This window comes from Zonotrichia albicollis, chromosome 20 (assembly GCF_047830755.1).
Source record: "Zonotrichia albicollis isolate bZonAlb1 chromosome 20, bZonAlb1.hap1, whole genome shotgun sequence".
Lineage (NCBI taxonomy): Eukaryota > Metazoa > Chordata > Aves > Passeriformes > Passerellidae > Zonotrichia > Zonotrichia albicollis.
The window spans coordinates 4,377,111-4,395,498 of NC_133838.1; positions in this window are offsets into that span (position 1 = coordinate 4,377,111).

Consider the following 18,388-nt stretch of genomic DNA (forward strand, 5'->3'; position numbering starts at 1 on the left):
GTGCTTCTGTGGCATCAAAGGATCCCAGTGACCAAGCAAAACACACCTGCTTTGTTGTCAGAGCCTGTTAGCAGTGTCTTGCTGCCATTGCACAATAATTTGCCTTTCTTTAACTGGCAGGGAAGCCAGGACAAAACACCTCATGCGATTATTTTATACTATGTGTATGCACAGAGACAGCTAGTTGCTCTGGTGTTCTTGGCAGCTATTAATGGCAATTTCATCATCAAGGAAGGGGATTTTAGTGGTTTGGGTTGATTTTGCCACTAGGAAACCACAGTTTTCTTCAAGAAGAAATGTGGAGCTCACTGAGCCATAGATAACAGCATTCTAGAAATCTTCAGAACAGGTTTAGAAAGTCGGAAAAGATTGGCTAAAGACCCCTGACATATTTCTAGGATAGTCTGAAGTTAATGAGAAATGCATGTTTGGGATCCTTCAGTGATGAACATTAGCCAACACTTTGCCTTTCTGTTGTGCACCTAAGGCAAATCAAAACTGTTGGACTGGCTGATCTGAGCTCTTTTGATCTCAGTAAAGAATCCTTCAAGCCACAGGAAAAAGTTGGCTATGTTCCTTTTTGCTGGCCAACCTAAGGTTTCCCAGTACAGCCATTTGCCCAGGCAACCCAGACCAAGCAGTGGTCACAGTGCCAAGGCTGACAGAGCTCAAGAAGAGTTTGGACAATGCTCTCAAGCACATGGAGTGACTCTTAGGGTCACTGCACATGGCCAGGAGCTGGACTCGATGATTCTGATGGGTCCCTTCCAAGTTAGCATATTCCATGATTTTATGACCCTTATTCACAACGTGAGGTAAGTTCACATTCCCTTTAGTTTCCACTCTTGTGTTGTTTCACCTTTATAGCCAGACACAAAACGGTTTTCCTGTTTTGGGAGGTGAAATGAAGATCATTACCTTGTGTCCTTGTGACAGTCCTGAGCAAGCTTCCCTGCCACGTGTGGCAGCCTCTCAGCCCTGGGTGTGCCTGCGAGCTTGGTGACTCCAATTCTCTCCATCAGGGACAGGAGCAGTTGGGCCGCACACTCGCGCACCGGGGCGTGGCGGCTGCTGGGGAGGAGAGAGCAAACCCTGGGCACAGGGACAAGGAGCAGCAGCAGCGCCGGCCTTGGCCAGAGCTGCTCCCTGCCCTTGCTGGGGGAAGGAGCCTGGGCTCTCCCTGCCCCTTCAGACACCTGCAGAAGGTTCTGGCCTCAGCTAAACACCAAGTTAGCACTGTACACAAGGCCTGCCTGCATGGAAGAGGGAGGAATTCAGTCTCCCTGCACTGTCTGATACTCAATTTCTTTCACAGTATTTACTCGGAGAAAGATTAAAGAAATAGATGACATGAATAATTTAGAAATTAGAGACAATTGATGCTGATCCATCAGAGAGCACCCAGTACACAGAGCTGCAGCAGGATTGAGGCTCTTTCCACCCATTTATCCCCAAATCTGCAGACCTTTGGAAAACAACAAATGCAGGGAAAACATATTGTGGGCCATGAAGTTGCAGAATATCCAGCAATGCAGCCTGTTTCTTCTGTGGGGCTTGGCAATGGATCCATCTGAATGTTTTACCCTATTGCAAAGCTGAGGAAAGGGTGGCAGGCAGTTTAGCCAGGCTGTCCTGTTCTAGAGAGTGTCTCTTGGGAACTATCAGGCCCAGCACCAACATTTAAGGCAGCATTTGCTCCAACTGTCCCATGGCAGTCAGCCTGTGAAGGTGCCTGCAAAGTGATTCATCATCTCAAGGCTAACATGAAACATCAGTTTGAAGAGAAAGCAGAGCTCTGAGGCCAGGACAGTCATACAAGACTCCTTTGGCAGGAGCTGCACCTGCAGTGCAGGCTGTGCCACACCCAGCAGATTGTCCCCCATGTGCTCCACACTCCAGCAAGGACACTCCTCATTTTTCAAGTTAATGACATCATGAGGAGACATGGTTTTCCCAGGGCCTCTGTGGTTAGCACTGTGAAATACCAAACACTGCTCACAGCTGCAATTGCAATTGTCCCTCTTCCCACAAAAGCACAAGGCTCTATCCATGGCCTTTGCAGGCACTTTCACTTCCCCATCAGTCACCACATCTAGGAAACTCTGACAGACTGGGAGAACTCCAGGAAGCAGCAGGAAGCTGAGTCAAAGGAGCTTTAGTTTGGATATCAGGAAAAAGGGGTTTTCACCCAGAGGGTGGTTGGGCACTGGAACAGGCTCCCCAGGGCAGTGGTCACAGCACCAAGCCTGACAGGGCTGAAGGAGCATTTGGACAAGAATCTCAGGCACTTGGTGTGACCCTTGGGCTGTTCTGGGCAAGGCCAGGAGCTGGACTCGATGGTCCTGATGGGCCCCTTCCAACTCCCCATATTCTACACTTCTCTGATTCTGAGAACTAATGGGCTGCAGGAGGGCAGAAATAGGTGACAAGAGGAAAGAAGTGAGGTTGGTTGGAGAATCAAGTCACTGAGTCCACAGAAGATGCAGGATACAGGACCCTTCCCTCCCAGCATTCCCATTCTCTCTCTCATCCCTTCTCGCTCCCACACACACGAAGGTGAAGAATATCACTAAAAGAAAAGAACTTACTTCACTCCCATGTCCATGAGAGCAGTCATTGCTCGTGCAGGAGTCACATGCTCCACCATGATCCCCAGGGTCTGACTGGCTGCTTTCTGAACAAATTCTGGCGAGCTGGACACCATCTGGAGAAGGACCCGAGCAACCTCATCCACCTCAGCATCCATGTCCTTCTTCAAGGTCATAAAGAGCTCTCCCAGAGTGACAACGGCAGAGTAGGACACCTTGGACCGGAGGTTGGTCACCTGGGGAAGTCATGACGGGAAACATAAGAATCACCTTGAAAAGAAAACCAGTTGGCTTCAACAGAAGTCCCAGGAAATGACCACACATCCCACTGTTTCCAGAGGAACATAAAAGAACAAGAAGAGCAGGAGAGCACAAGCACAGAAAGGCACTTACTCTGGCACCAATTTCTGGCCTCAGACCTGCTCACTGCAGGCCTAAAATAAGAATTTCATTGGGTGCTTAACCCTTCTAAAATGTCCAGAGCTTTGATTTTAGGCCATTTTACTAGAAAATTAAATTAAGAGCTGCTTTCAAATAATAAATGCACAAGTCATAAAGACAAAAGAATCATGTGCTCCTGTTCAAAAAAGCAACACCAGCAGTTGAAGCACTCAGCCAGGAAACAGAAAACACAGGTTCAGTTCTGCAGAATAATTTACAGTGTTGAATTACAACTTGGGCAGAGACTGGGACTCTGGCAAACAACATCATTAGTGTCTCAGTTTCTGCATTTGCACATTGCATTATAAGGGCACCACACTCAAAGATGAGTGTCAGATACCCGACCTGCCAGTAAATACAGCTGCATGTACCCACAGATCCTACAGATAGCTGATAGACATTGGAAATATCAGGTCTAAAACTAGAAATGAAGGCAGACCCTGAGCACACCTGGAGATGAGCAAGCACATACCTACTCTACACACCATGTATGAAGTATGGGGGCAATTCAGAACAATGTTCTCACCTCGCTGGTAACTGCCAAGCAAACCTCACGAAGTCGACAAAGCAGGACCTCTGAATGGGACCCAGCCAGGTGTTGGATGGTGAAAAGTCCCTTCTCCTTCAGCTCCCTGAAAGGCAGAAGATTGATTTTTCTCTCCACCAAGGCAGCACCCTCTGAAATGACCAGGCTGGCAGCTCAGTTGAACAATGGGAGGTGCTTTTTATGGATTGCTTAATGAAATTGTGGAACGCGTTGCCCCAGGATGTGTTGGCTGTCAAAAGCATACACAAACCCAAGAGGCAAAGAGAGGGGTTTCAGAGTGGCCATTTCAGAAGACAGTCTTTCTGAAATCTCTGGCACATGAGGCCCCTCTGTCACTGCTTCCAAGAAGCTGTGAGACCGGGCCGTGCTGCTGTTTGTTGTCACCTCCCTGTACCTGTCCCTGAGACACAGTGCCACCGGGCTGTTATTGGGGCATTTTCCTTCTTTGTCAGCCCCAGCAGGCATTCAGCAGGGAGAGTCTGCACTGCCACTCTGGAGCTGAGTTTCCACTCTACAATCTAGGCCTCTCTGTCACCCCCTCCACTCCACATCACACATTCCCCAAAAAAGCCAGCAGGATGTCCTAGGAGATTCCACCCCTGGGCAACAGCTGTGGAAACTCTGGCTTTTCCCAAAAACCCCTACCTAAAACAACCCCCACAACAGCAACAGGATATTTAAAAGGTGCAAACAACTCTGTCTCTGAGCACTTGCTTTGTGCAGGCCATCAGCCACAGGAAGGTCTGTGAGGCATCAGGGCTCCAGCCCAGGGCTGGTGACCAATCCCATGGGCAACCTGAGTGTCATCCGGACCCCCCACACCTGCAGAAGCTCTCTGCACCTCACAAGACACCAAAGAGAAATGGGGAAGAGAAAGCAGAAGAGAAAGGGCAAAGCAAAGGCGACTGCACAAGGAGATGCATCGTGGCAGATTTTTCATGCTTATCCCAGTGGGAATGGATTCCTTGCCCCTGTGTGAATGAAGCATCCAGCAGAGAGTGACCAAAAAGCCATCAAAAAGAAAACCAATATCAGCTAACATTTGTACAGTTATCACCTCTGGCTGTGTATAATTTTGGGACACATGGTGAGTATTGGCAAAACATCTCAGGTCCATATGAAGCAGTGAGTAGGAAGAAGTTGAATTCCAAAAGTGCAAAATACCTAGAGGATTTCCTTTCTTCTTCCTTCTCTTCTGCCATTGAGCCCTTCAGGAGTAATGGCAGGCTGAGGAACTTGAAAGCACAGCTCAGTCCATTTCTCAGAAAAAGGAGTTCCCTGGAACTGCTTCTGGGACTGCCATGCAGGAGGTCATGGGGAGACCCTGTCACCTGCCATTGCTGTCAGCAGTGGGAGCAGAGAGGATCCTACTCAGTCCCACTGGGCCGGTGGCCCAAGGCACCCAAATCTCTACACTCAAAACTTCTGCCATCCTGCTTCTGCCTGATTTGCCTTCTGCCTGATTTGCCTTTAGCCAGCAAATCAACTCCTTCCAGAGCTTTCTCTCTTCCCTCAAGGTTTCCTTTGCAGCTCCATGGAGCAGCAGGCAAAGCAAGGAAACAGCACAGAGCTGCTGCAGCTGCAGCACTGCTGCAGAGAAAGGCCAAGAAAAGGCTGCTCTCCAATCTTCATCCTCTCTCTACTCTGGAGTGGTTTCACCAGTGCCCTTTGGCCCTCTGGGCTCTCGGGGCTCCGAGGCACAAGCAAGACACGCTTCTGACCGACCTTAACACTGAGAGGTCACAGAGGGAACGGGGCCTTTCTTACCAGTCATCGCTGCCCAAAAAGGAGAGTGCCTCCTGCAAGGACTGCTGAGGGTCTGCAGAGGCTCTGTCCTTCTGCCCACGCCCACGGAGTGGCTCCTCTCGGCGCCTGGCCCCAGGGGCCGTCTGCGAGGTCACTGTGAGGAGAGGGTTGGCCATGGGCGCTGCAGCCCCGGGCAAGGCCCCACCATGGAGCGGCCTCAGCCCCATCTCCCAGCCAGGGCTCCGTGTGGCACAAACTGGCACTGGCTCAGAGGCTTCCCTGCTCTCTGGCTCCTGGGGCTTCTTGCTTGCTCCCAGCCTCCCCCAGCCAGGCCCAGCTCCAGGCTGAAGCTGACAATTGCCTCGCAGCGCCAGCTCCCCAGTGCCACAGGTGCCACAGCCAGCGGCAGTTCCTGTAGCCACAGAGCTCCCGCTCCCTGCGAGGCAGCGCTGACCAGCAGCACTGGCTGCCCACGAGGGAACCCCTCAGGTGCCCCTCTTGTCTCAGCGCCCTGATTGCCCCCAGCCTGAGGACAGGGGCACTCTGCAGCTCCCTGGGGAGAGCCCTGCAGCTGCCTGGAGACAGCACCAAGCCAAGAGTGAACAACCCAGCCCTGCTGGGCCCGGTTCAATCCCCACGGAGCAGCTGCCAGGGAACAGCCACACCTGACCCTTCCCACCTGAGAGCGCCTCTGTTCCCATTGACTGCAAATATTCTAGACAGAGGCAGCTGAGTGCACACACATTTTAGCCTGCTATTGGGAAGGAGTACTTTATGGATTTTGCTCTTTCCAAGCATCATGAACTTTTTTCAGAGGTACACACTGCCTGTATTTCAAGGATGCTGAGGTGAAATTTATTTGCCATCTAATGGACATGTTTGTAAACTCAGCAGTTTCTAAGCTTTCTCTTGTGTAAAAATGCAATTTTTCAGACTAGACAGTTGATAAAAAAGCCTTCCAAATGTACTCTGAGGATAAAAATATGCAAATACAGATCCACGTTGTTGGCAGATGCACTCTCTTGTTAATCAGTTGACCTGGGCTTGCCTTAATTGAATTTTTTTGTAAGGAAAAAAATTTTACAAGGTATGAGAAAAATCTGGTGATAAATGCATTCCTTATGAAACCCATTTGTCATCAAAAGCACTGTCAATCAAAAATTTCATGTTGTGCACTCAAAAGCTCATTTTCTAACGTGTAGATTAAAACATTTGACATGTTTATAAGGATGGAGTATAAATATTGCACAGAATCTAGATGAACTGCTCTGGACTCTGTAGGGTTTTTGTGCTACCTTGCATGTTCTCACAAAGTATGGAGGAATGACAACTTCAAAAATATTCAGAGGGGAGCTAATCTGGATGTCACTGAGGTACCTCAGCCACTGACACCAGTGATGTAGACACACACATCTAGATTCACTGTGAATGGAGAGCCACGTCAGGCTATGTCCTGGGGTGACGTTATGATGCTTGTATATCCCCATTCATCTGTTCTGTGCCTTTAAGACCGGCTCTGAAGAGTGGAAGTTTTGTTTGGGTTTCTCTTATCAGGGACACAGAGGAAAGCGGTACATAAGGCTGTTTTTTTCACTTCCAGCTTCAGCTTGCTGCTTTTGCTTGCTCTCTTTTTCTGCTCTTGCTTCTGCTCTGCTTTCTGCCTCTGCTTATTAGCTAGTTCTAGCTAAACAGTCCACATTGCTTCCTGGACTGTTTCTCCTCTCCTGTTCCTGTGACCATCTCGAACCTGCTTCGGACTGGGACCCGGAAACACCGAAGGTTCGGCTGCAGCAGCTGGCCCAGCGCCGGAGGGACTGAGAACAGAGCAACCACCCCCCCCGAAAGAGACTTTCTGATTTTGCCATCTTTCTCAGAGCGGTGTCATCGGGTATTGTTCATTTTGTGTGCTGGGGGGTGCGGGGCCAGTCAAATAAACAGGTTCTTTCCACCTCTCTCCGAGGAATTTTTTCCCGAACCGGTTGGGGGGAGGGGCCGTGTGGGTTTCGCTTTCTGGAGGGGCCCTCCTTTGCAGATTCTTTAACAAATTTGCCCTAAACCAGTACAGGCTAGTTCTGGTCAATTCTGAACATGGAAGTAGCATCACTAGAGAAGAGCATTCAAGTATCACTCCTAGCTCCCTTCTTCTTATCTCACCCTACTTGGGATCACAGCACAGGCAAGGGCTACCCACAAAGGAGGGACAAGAGCCACTAGGGACTCTCTGCTGTCCATTTGCTGCAGGCAGCAAACAGCCTGGGAGGAGCAGGCAGCCCCTCCTGGCTGCCATCTGCTGCACAGGGGTGCTGTATTTGCTGGCTGACACAGGAGGCACTGCTTGTTCCCTCTTGGCACTGCAGGCTGTGGGGTGGCTGCAGTGAGGAGCCATTGGGCACTTCTGGAAGCAGCAGCAGCACGACTGCACCAAGCCACTGACTGTCCTGCAGAGACAGCCCTTGCTGGAGAGCAGAACAGCTGGCTGCAGAACTGGACAGCAGCACCAGCACAGGGCCCAGATGGTGAGCGAACAACTGATCGTGGTGGTTCTCATAGGAGCACAGTGAGCACAGCAGCAGACTGCCCTGCAGCTCATCCCTGCACTCACAGCTGCCTCCTGGCACCAGTGCTGTAGTTTGGACTCTTAGGATGGGCAAAAGCCAGAGCTTAGGCCTTTACCACGACTTTATTCAGTTCAACTTTCCAATGGATCTCTAAGAACCAACTGCTCCAGTACGTCCAAGCTGGAGTAACTCAAAAGTAGATTTGCTGTTCATTCTCAGGACAGACTATGGAGCCAAGATCCCAGCAGTGCTGGCTGAGGCAGGAGGCAGTTTGTGCTCCTTGTGCAAGGAAAAACCCAAGTGGGAAAAGCTGCCATGGAGCAGGCTTACCTGAGGAGCTGCATGGGAAGCTGCCATCCCCATGGATGATGGGTGAATTGGGCAGTAAGGGCACGTTGTCCTGCTTCCTCAAGACCTTCTCCTTCAAGGCACTACCAGGGTGTTTTCTATGCCCTCTAGAAGCTGTGCCATCAATAGGTGGTAGGCTGACGGCTGCAGGGACCAAAGAGGAGCTTGTAAGGGGAGAGTGCTGGACAGGGTGACAATGGAAAGGATCAGAAAACTTGCTGGAGCTGGGTAACATCTGCTTGTTACCCCAAAGAACTTCAAGTATAACAATGCAATACCACTTTATATCAAGTATAACACTAACATGGGACAATGATCACAGAATCTTAGAAGAGTTTGGGTAGGAAGGCACCCTTAAACATCATCTAGTCCAACCCCTGTGAGAAGGGACATCTTCATCCTGATCAGGTTCCTCAGAGCCCCATGTAAGCTGGCCTTGAACACCTTCAAGGATGGACCAACAACAGTTTCTCTGGGAAAACCTTCCAGCTTTTCATCCCCTTCATCATAAAAAAAATTCTCCCTTATGTCTAATCTAAATCTACCTTATTCTAGCTTAAAACCAAATTGCAGTGATGCTTCCCCTAAGAAACAAGGAAACCCAGCATTGCTTTGCCTTTGTTCTCCTGTTCCAGAGGCTGGCGGGGCAGTTGCCAAAGGAAAGTGCAGATAACCCTGCATGCTGCCCTTGGGCTGAGTGCTGCCTCCTCAGGGCCCCGCTGCCGCCCTCGGGCAGCGCTCACAGCCCTGCAGGCAGAGCCCCTCAGCCGGGATCCACTCAGGATCCACAACTTCTGCTGCTGCTCCTGGGGCTGCAACAGAAGCCCTGGCTGGGGCTTCAGCACAGCCCTACAGTGCCAGCTCCTCAGCAGGGAGTGGCAGAAGGATCTCTGGTGTTTTCATTACAAGGAGCTGAATTTTGTTTCTTCCAGGCTGCAGCCTGGTTGAAAAGCATTCTTTTGGACTCCCCTTCCCTGGAGGCTGCTCTCCAGGAGAGAGTCTGAAGCCCCAGTGTACTTTGCAAGACAGAATTTTCTTCTCTGAAAGACTTTAGAGGTGAAGGAGGGAAGCTGATATTCTGTTACTGACTCAGTGAGGCCGTGGGCAAGACACTTCATGCCTCTGTATTTTTCTTTGGGAAACAGAATTAAATCCTGCAGAAAGGATCGTATGTGGCCCGAAGTTTAGAGTCTGACTAGCTGAGGGCGAAAGGCCGACGCCCCTCTGCAATTCCTGGCCAGCACCCTTCGGAGCCTGATGGCCTCGGGCTGTGCTGGCTGCGGACTGGCGTACCTCGCTGGTATATGAGAGGAACGGAACTGACCATTTCCCGGGGGTTAAACATCGGTTTATTGACGGTGATGCCGCATCCAAACACCGGGAAACCATCCGGGAAAAAGTTTTTTTCATAGGGGGTGCAAACAGGATTATAAAGCAAGGGGGTGGGTACAGACAGAGCCAATCAGGAAAGGTGAGGGGATGAACTTCACAGAACTGACACTCCATGGAGACCAATAATCAAAAGGTAAAGGAGGTGTCCTGGGGCCCCAGCCAACCACCATCTCTAGAGAGGAGAAGGTTCTCGAAACCTGGGAGGAGGAAGGGAGTGATTGACTGGACAGGGAGGAAACAACTTTCACTTATAAGGGAAACCAAGGGGAGAAGCAATTACATATCGGCAACTATGAATAGCAGTTGCTATAGCAACTTAGCTGACAGGCTAGCAGTGGCGGGAAGAACTGGGGGAACGAAACCATTTTACACATAATAGGGGAGAACAATACATAAATTGGGGGAATAACACAAGAAACTTAGCAACACACTACCACATCTCCCCGTTTTTTACCAAATAAAAATTAAAATGAAGAGAAAAGTCCAAATTAAGCTTAGAATGCAGGAACTCGCAGCTGGTCATGACGAGTGTCTTTGTCTTCTGAACATTGCAAGGGACAGTGGCACTCGGCGCAGTCAGTTTCCTCCGGACTAGCTTGCAAATTAGGAGGATGAAAATCAAAAGTGAGTTGGGGAAATGTACTAAAAGACAAAAGGTGAACAGTTAAACGCAAAATACTTAAACAGATGGTTCTGCCCCAAATAATAAATCCAGTTCGGGAGAAGAAGAAGAAATGGGGGAAGGAGGTTGGGATTAATAAACCAGAGGTAGTTCAGTGACGAGAGGGGTAGGAGCAGCAGTCTCAGCATTGGGGAGGAAGTAAACATCTGAGGAAACTGATGGTGTTTGGGAGGGTTTTCTCCGTCACCGCGAGCACGCCTGAACTTGTGACTCAGCTTCCTTCTGCATCCTCTGCTTCGGGATGAGGTGCTTGACTCATTTGGATGGTCTTTTTCCTCTGTCTTCTTCCTATCTTGCTTCCGCCTCCATTCCATGTAGTCTTGGCGCATGGGACACTGAGGCATCCAATGCCCCACCTTGCCACAGAGATGGCAGGGATGGGTTGCTGATGTCCTCCTGCCGGACTCAGAAGTAGAAGGACCGGCCACGGGGGAAGCTTCAGCCTCTATGAAGTCTTGCTCGGGGCATTCAGCAAAATGCACAGATGTTCTCTTAGGCCTTGGGGCCAGGGAGACTTGACGCACTACGACATCTATCATGGCTTCTACTGTGGGCTTAGGACTTCGAGGGAGAGTTTTTATAGCCTTGCGGCAGTCAGCGTTGGCATTGCTATAAGCCATCTGCTCAAGCATTTTTTCCCTGTCATCCTCTCCGAACGCTTGCGCTTCCACATATCTGTATAGACGTTCGATAAATTCCATGTATGGCTCTTGCGCTCCTTGCAAAACCTCAGCATCTTCCCATTGGGAGGTAACTACCTCTAACTTAAAGAAGGCCCGCTCAGCTGCCCGGGCCGTCTCTACTAGCTGGGATGGGAATAAGGCTTTAGCTTGATTTGCCCCTTCAGCCCACTGTCCTTCACCCAAAAGATGTTCTTGGGTAATTAACTGACCATCTGCGTCATGGGACAGTGTAAGGTTCCCCCAAAAACTTGGGAGTACTTCCACTATTTCCCTCCTCCATTCCCTCACCCAGACTCTAAATTCCATGGGTCTGAGCAGGCTAGAGAAGAGGGACCTTAAATCCGTCGGTACCAAATCTCCCTGAGCAAGGGTATTGTGTAGCAAACCCCGGAAGAATTCTGACTCCCGGGAGTAATCTTTCTGAGCTTTGCATAGCTCCTTTATTTGGACCTGTGCTAAAGGCACCCACTGTGCCCGTGCATTTCTTCTTTCTCTTATATGATATGTTACCGGGGCGGCTTCTAATATGGGAGCTTGCTCCAGTTTTCGGCTTTCCCCCCCCCCCTCCTCTGAACACAAAGCGTGAGAGCTGGGGGGGGTGGCGTGGGAACCGAAACTGAAGGAGGTTGAGGCGGGGTTTGGAGCTGACGTAAGGCAAGGGAGTGGGCGCGGCAAAGTACCCTTGTCCGCCCCCCGGACGGCGTTCGGAGGCGGAGGGAAAAACGAAAACGGAGCGGGGGGGAAGGGAGTGGGGGGCTGAACCGGGGGAGGGGTTTGAGGAGGAGCTGAAGGTGGGGCGGAGTGCTGAGGAGTGAGCGGGACGGAGGGAGGGTATGAGAGAGGAGTAACTGAGCAAGGAGTGTGGTCAGGGTGAAGGAAGGGGTTGGTGCTTGGGAGGAACGGGTTAGCGGAAGAAGAAAGAGCTCTGGCGGCAGAGACCGCGTGGTCCCCGCCATCTTGGACAGTAAAGGGGCTACTTTGTAGAATTTCATTACTAAGCGGAACAAACTTAGGGGTTGAAACTGGGGACTTGGGAACTGGGGTAGAAGGGGAGGATGGAGGAACTTGGGCAGGGCTCCTCGGACGGGGAGGCTCAGCAGGTCGAGAGGGAGCAGGGGCAGAATGGTTTCCCTGCTTTTTGTTGGCCTTTAAAATCCCTTTCGAGGGCTCCTGCCTGTGTGAAGAGGGTGAGGGCTGGGGGGTAAGGATGCGGGAACTGGGAGAACTAGGGAACAAACTAGAAGAAGAAAGATCCTTTCTTGAACTCCCGGCTGGGCGCAGCGAAGTTAATACTTTGCTTGCCCAGTATGCCACGTTAGACAACCGGGGTTCCCCAGCGTTAACCTGTTGGTCTAATTTGGCCACAACGGCTGCCCAAAAGCGCGGCTCTTTCGCAACCTCTGGGGAAACTTCAGGGAAATGTAAAAATACCCATCTAATCAACACTATCAACTCTTTCTTGGGGGCAGTAAAACCTCTTCCAAGTAACAAACCCTTAACTACAAAAAAAACTCCTTTTTGGGTTTTGCTCTGACCCACACCCATGATCGTGGGGGGTGTAGCGACCCCACCACGGCAAACCGCGCGGAAAAACCGCCCTGCGCTGAAAGAGCCCGCCGCAACCAGTCAGCGCCGCGCCGAGAGCCCCGCTGCTGGGCCTGGCGTCACCGTGCCGGGGCACCGCGAGCGCGAAAGGCGGCAGACGGCAGTCCCCCTCGTAGAGCTCCCAGGGAAAATTAAAAGGGCAGGGGAGGAACCGAGTCCGGGGTTCACCTAATCAAAGAGCGTTGCAAACGAAAAGTTCAGGCGGATTAGTCCACTGACACCGGAGGAAGTCTGACGGCTAGTAGATTTAAAGTCCAGTCCGCGGGGTACGGTAAAGCCCCCGCGTGGGCGCCATCTGCAGAAAGGATCGTATGTGGCCCGAAGTTTAGAGTCTGACTAGCTGAGGGCGAAAGGCCGACGCCCCTCTGCAATTCCTGGCCAGCACCCTTCGGAGCCTGATGGCCTCGGGCTGTGCTGGCTGCGGACTGGCGTACCTCGCTGGTATATGAGAGGAACGGAACTGACCATTTCCCGGGGGTTAAACATCGGTTTATTGACGGTGATGCCGCATCCAAACACCGGGAAACCATCCGGGAAAAAGTTTTTTTCATAGGGGGTGCAAACAGGATTATAAAGCAAGGGGGTGGGTACAGACAGAGCCAATCAGGAAAGGTGAGGGGATGAACTTCACAGAACTGACACTCCATGGAGACCAATAATCAAAAGGTAAAGGAGGTGTCCTGGGGCCCCAGCCAACCACCATCTCTAGAGAGGAGAAGGTTCTCGAAACCTGGGAGGAGGAAGGGAGTGATTGACTGGACAGGGAGGAAACAACTTTCACTTATAAGGGAAACCAAGGGGAGAAGCAATTACATATCGGCAACTATGAATAGCAGTTGCTATAGCAACTTAGCTGACAGGCTAGCAGTGGCGGGAAGAACTGGGGGAACGAAACCATTTTACACATAATAGGGGAGAACAATACATAAATTGGGGGAATAACACAAGAAACTTAGCAACACACTACCACAAAATCCCAAGCAAGCTTCCACTCAGATGCAAGCTGAACAGCTCCCCAGTCTGACTGCAAAACTGTGCAAAGGGCAAGCAAGTGGTCAAAAAGGACCACCACAAGTGTAGCCACTACTTACTTGCTTCAGCTGCATGCCCACGCTTGACTGTCTCAGGAATAGGTGGCAATGATGTTTTCCTTTGTCTCCTTTTCTTCATCTCTCTCTCCAAAAGCTCTGCGTCCTTCCGCCCCAAGTTCTTTTGAGCCAACATGCACAAAGCAGCACGGATCTGGGTGCAATGGAAATACATCATAGACTGTAAGCAGAAATACACAAACCACACACAACATCTCATCAGGAGCACAGAGTCCACAGAGTGCCCTAGGCTTCAATGCAGCTCCATCCACATTCCAACAGTTTCACAGGAATGTCTCCTGTCCTCACCTTGGCAATTACACACAGTGAGGTGGAACACTTTAGTGCCACAACCTTACACTGCTGCAACTGCAATCAATGTCAGGAAGCCCTGCTTGAAGCATGAAAGTCATAGGAGTGCTCCAAGGCAGAGGAAGAGCTGACATGGCTAGGGAGCAGGCAGTTCAGTTCCTACAGGCCATGGCAGGAGAATAAAAACCATGTGCAATACCCAGCAAGGAGGGCTAATGAGCTGTTGCTTAACACTCATGGCCAGGAATTGCATCTGTTTCTCACTTCCTGGCTTCTGAAGGACTCAGCTCTGAAGGACTCTGAAGGACTTGGTCTCTGAGATCAGGAGACCAAAAGGAGGAGTCATGTGAAAACAAGTTTCAGAAGCATTGATGTTCATGAGCAGAAAACTTGAGAATGAGAGGGCTGTGAGATACAGCCACAAAGGTAACCAGGAAAAATCAACCTCTCCCATTTTCTTTTGCAGCCTTGCTTGCACCCAACATTAGAATCTTTGCCTCTCTGCTTCCAAGGATGCACTTTGCCCACATTCACTGATGTGTAGCTTGCTCTGTCATTTAGAACTTCTCTAAAACAGCCTTTGCACATAAAGAATGCTTCTGACATGACCTTAGCACCATCTCCAAACCAAGAATCTTGGCACCACTGGAAATAGCCAAGCTGTGGGATCTCAGGATTTGAGTCCTGGGATGCAAGGCCCCCGAGACCACCCTTGGGGGGCCCGGGAGTCCTGGAATGTTGCCAGAAGTGTCTGGTGGCAGGACTTTGACCCTACACAGGAGACGACACCTTTATGAAGATAAGAGGGCCTCACCGGGGTGAAGGGTGAAAAGATTAGCTAATTAGAGGGTAAGAAACAGGGTTTAGGATTTATGTACAGGGGGGTTTAGAGGAGCAAGATGGAGGAATTGGGGTGTGTCCTGCCCTCCTTCTTCTTCCTCCTCTCCTCCATCTTCTTTGGCCACGGTGGCACCTTTGGATTGGTTATTACTAAGAGTACACCGAGTTATAAGAATAGATGGTATTGGGGAAAAATGATAAATATTGTATACGTAACTAGGGGTATAAAGATACGTGGCGGTCCGTGGGACGGCACAGTGTGCCCATGGCTGACTGCTGAGCGGATCTTTGTTAGGCTGAAAGAACATTTTTTAGATAAACAATTAATAAACATAAAACCAGAAAGAACAACTGAAGCCTCTTCTCGTCCTTCGATACGCGGGCTGCCCAAGGCCACCCCCGGGCTTTTCAGGCCCCTCAAACAGCCGAGATAAACCGGACACCAAGCAATGGTTCTGTAGCTGTCCAATGTATTCCCAAGGGAATCCCCATTCCCCAAGAGTGGAAGATGATGATTTTCAGTGACATTTTGGGCCAAGCACTAAACAGCCACTGGAAAGGAAGTTCACTCATGCCTGTCCTTATCCCTTACCTTTCCAAAGGCATCCCTCAGCTCTTTGTCCCTCGTAGGACCAGGACTGGTGGGATGATCTCTCTCCTTGGCCTGGCTCAGTGGGAGGCCTGGAAATGGAAGCAAAGGTTCCTGTATACCTCTGACAGACTTCAAGTCCCCAAAAACACAATGCTGGGCAACAGGCAAGACAGGTTCCAGAGTGCAGAGCTCTCAAGACACAGAGATTGGGATTGAGAGCAGCAAGGTACAATGCCTAGACCCTCTCCCAAGGGATGGGCTACTGGCAGCAGACATGACTTGACTCTGTTGGCCAGCAGACTGAAACCTGCTGCTTGATGAAGGCCCCAGCCCCTGCATGCTGGAGAGCCTCTGTGTGTGATAGAGAAGGGCAGAGATGATGATTGCTCTTGACAGAGATTCTTATCTGCCCTTATTATGCTGATTGTAGTAAACATCATCTTTCCAGTTCCTGAAAGAAGCCCCAGGTTCTAATACCTGGATGCATTTAGACCAACATTGTCTTCTCTTTGTTGGAATATTTCAGAGGACATTCAAAGAAAATCTGAGCATTGCAGGAGTGCAGGAGTGTTACCCAAGTGTGAACTGTGTTCTTGACACTAGATATTTCATTTTCCCCAAGGATTTTCATTCTAAACTGTATGAGATTGGGCCACTTTCAGGCCAGGCTAACTAAAGGCTGATTTTCTAGTTGCAATTCTATACAACAGCTTCACAGAGGATAAATTAAGTGGCAATGCAGTAGAAAAAAAGCAATGTCTTAAATCAGGATTTTTTGCCCCTGCAGAATGGTCAGCATAATAATAAAAAAGGAGACTTAGATAGCAACTCTGTGAAAGGAGGGCCTTGGAAGGTAAAAGAATTTGGGATGTTGGCAGGGAAACTACAGATCCCAAGGTAACCTCCTTGGGACCACTGCTGTCAGTCAGGCCAGCAAAATGGACATACAAAATGTAACAGAGGCAGAGATGCAATCTAAAGCATCTGAAGCTCCATATTTCACGGGACACATTTCCTGGAAATGTCTATAAAGCTGCACAGGGAAACATGCTCCTGGCTGGCAGACACTGAGGCAGGCCAGGGCAAAACCCTGAGCCACTTGCCCAGAGGTGGCACAGGCACAGCCTGGCCTCTGGGCTGCCCTGGGACAGCAGGGAGCCCCGAGCCCTGTGCTCCCCAGGAATGGCTCAGCTGCACATGCACCCTCCTGCTCCTCTGCCTGCCCCACAGCTCAGCAGCCCCACAGCTCCAGGGGCACTGGCAGCAGCACAGCTCATTGCAGGGGCACATGCAGGGCACAGCTGTTCCCTGGCAATGTGCACAGCCTCTCTGGGCTGCCACAAGACCCTTCCTCGTGCCAGCCAGCAGCCCAGCTCCCCCTGCCCTCTGTCCTTGTCCTCCCTGCAGTGCCCCTGGGGCTAGCGCTGCCCCGCGGCTCTGCTGGGGCTCCTGGGCCAAGGCCCCTGAACTGCCCGCGAGCCCAGACCTCCATTCCCAAGGCCGGGCTCCAGCACAGGAGGCTCCAAGCCCAACAGCTCAGCCCATTTCCTTGGGAACAGAGGCATCCCAGCTCCTGTCTTGTACCAAGAGCTCTTTCCCTTCTTCCTCTGCCTTTTTGCTGTAGGCTCAGAAGAAGCTGACATTCAGGTACAAGAGAAGAAGTGAGTTAATTGAATGCATGCCTGTACAATCAACCCATCTAATGGGTGAGGAATTCAAAGTGTATTTTAGTTACTGAGAAGATTGCTTTGTTTTTCATTTTTCATGCAACGAGCATCAGTTTCATTTCTCTGGACAATATGGAGCTGGCAAGCAAGAGAGAAGGGCTCTACCAGTTCATGTGGTGCCCGTTGCCTCCCTACTACTACAGGATCCCTTTCCTTCCAAACAATTGGAAACTCACAGTGCTCTCTAGAATCTGACACGGGCAAGGAAGTAATTGTTTTCAAAAGTAATTTTCAAGCCCTTTTTTTCTGTAGGCCCCACTCAATTCCAGGTCGGGTTTTGCATTTTTGAGATTTTTACATTACTCTTTACAACAAAAAAAGTGCTGGGACACAAACAGTGGCACCACGTTTTAGATAAAAAAGAAGATTTGCTTTCTGCATTAGATGTACCCAGTATTCTGTGAGCCTGTATTGGTAGGGAACAAAGTGCTCATCCCAAAGTTCCAATTTTGCTCTATTTACTTGTTCCAGGGGTTTATTCCCTGCTGTCTTTTCAGCAGAGACACCCAAACACAACATAAACATGACCTGCCTCAAAACATTTCTGATCTTGGCTAATACTGTCAATTCAAAATATTCCTAATGGAAATAGCAGAGGGTAGGTAATTTTTAAATATTCTCCAACAAAGCAGTTAGAATTAAGAGAACTAGTTCTTTACATGGCTGCACAGAGAATAAAATCATATGGCAGCCAAGCAGGATGAGTGTCTTAAACCTGGATTTCTTCATCCTGTAGAATGCTGTAGTCAGTAATAAAAGTGAGACAGGTAAGGTTTAATGAGTTAAGTCATTTCCAGTACAGAATTAGTCCAGAAAAAATGTCACCTTACTTACTGAGCAGTACTATTCCCTAGCCGCATTAAGCATTCCAGCTTCATATCAGTAATTAAAGAGTCATTCCAAAGGGGCCATAGCCAGGATTTGGCAGAACTAACCCTGATCCCCAAAGGGACCAGAGGATCTGATCCCTTGTTCTGCATCAGCAGAATTATTTCTCCAAGTCTCATCTCTCCTATCATTACACACCCAGAGATGCCAAAGGAACAACAACAGCGTCATTGAGCCTTTCAACTTGAAAGCACTGCCTGACCCAGATGCACCAGAGACTGCATTTTGTCTGGCACAATTCCACTTCTCAGGGATCAGGCAAGGCAGGGACAGGGACAAGGCAGAAGGCATCTCCTGCCCCAGCCTCAGCCTGCAACACTGACACAGGCAGAGAGAGCCAGGGAAGAGATT